Source organism: Eufriesea mexicana, unplaced genomic scaffold (genome assembly GCF_001483705.2).
Source record: "Eufriesea mexicana isolate 0111107269 unplaced genomic scaffold, ASM148370v2 scaffold1767, whole genome shotgun sequence".
Classification (NCBI taxonomy): domain Eukaryota; kingdom Metazoa; phylum Arthropoda; class Insecta; order Hymenoptera; family Apidae; genus Eufriesea; species Eufriesea mexicana.
This window is the reverse complement of record NW_016909873.1, coordinates 391,581-393,075: the sequence shown is the minus strand read 5'-3', so window position 1 is coordinate 393,075 and position 1,495 is coordinate 391,581.

Genomic DNA, 1,495 nt, shown 5'->3' with positions numbered 1-1,495 from the left:
GAAAGAGTGGAAACCAAGTGCGATTTCCTCGGTTCGAGTTCGATACCTTTTTCACGAATATGCGGTCGTAAAGAACGTGAATCGGAAGAAACATACCGTAGCGAAAAATTGGAAGACGAGCATTACGAAGCTGACAGTCCTTGGGAGACGATCGGTGGCGTTTCACGCGCGCGTATACGCGGTAGTAACCTGTCGGGCAAGTTTGGCAAGGATCTTCTCTTTTCCGAGGGCGTTGCGATTTGTCAGTATCCCCACTGTCGTAAGTAGCCGCACACGCACCTGCCGTTGCCGTTGCCGTTGCCGTTGACGTTGCCTTCGTCGCTGTCAGCCGGACACTAACGAATCTTATTCCTCGCCCTTCTCGCATACGTTGGTCCTTCCGTTGATTTGAGTCGTATCGTGCCGTTTGCCGATCGATAGGTTACAAAACAGTCTCGTACGATTTTCCCGAATTACCGGTATCGCGATGCATGCGAAACGCGTGGCACATGTTTACGAGGATACGCATAAACGACGTCATAGCAACATGTGCGTACTTTATAATCTTTAAATATTTGATGGGCGGACCGTGTGGCTACGTTCGCATCTGCGTCTGTGTCAGCTTCAATTATTAAAGCTTCGCCATATGTCCTTGCACTTCCCTTTTCTTCCGCCCCTTCTCCCCCCCCCCCCCCCTCTCTCTCTCTCTCTCTCTCTCTCTCTCTCTCTCTGTCTCTCTCTCTACCTTACCGAAGTTGCCAAGTGTGCGCGACGTTTCGCAGCCCTGATTGTTTCGTTTTGTCTTCCTTATTCCCTGATCCCCTCGGTTGATAGTCACATTTTACGCCTGCTTCGAATCCGTGTCGTTTGCCGATTCGAATCGCCAAGCCGTTTAAATTGCGCAAACGTTGCGCTTCGTTGTCGATTAAGCCGGTTGCGTTTGCCGAATTCTCTTTCGATTTTTCTAATCATCCACGCCTTCCGTTGATTAATCTCCGTTCAAAGCGTTTTCGAGGTAACGAAAATCCTTAATATTCGGAATTTGTATAAAACGATTATGAAAATTAGTAAAACGAAGGTGGAATGAGCGGGAAATGGAAGCGAACGGATCGCTGCGTTTCTTTTCCGACGACTGTTCTTTTTTCGAACGAGTTTCTCCTCGAGACAAAGTTTCGCGTATTTACGTATACTTACGAGACATCGTGGTCGATGGCTGAAGAGTAGGCAGGTGGCGGTTATTCCAGCTCTGCGAGCCACGGCCATGGACGCGGTGAGGAACGCCGCGCGTGTCATCGGTAGACGGTCAAATTATTTCGCGAGAATCGCGTGGCTCTTTGCACCTGTCGCTGTCACCAAAGGCGAGCCTTCGTCCCGTCAATAAATCGACGCGACTTGTACCGATGGTATAAAATATGTCAACTTATTCGCCGATCAGGCTGAGATTCAGCACTGGCCGATCAATCCGAAACGTGCTGTACAAGCGTGTCATTCGTCTCGGTAAAATCGCGATTCAGCG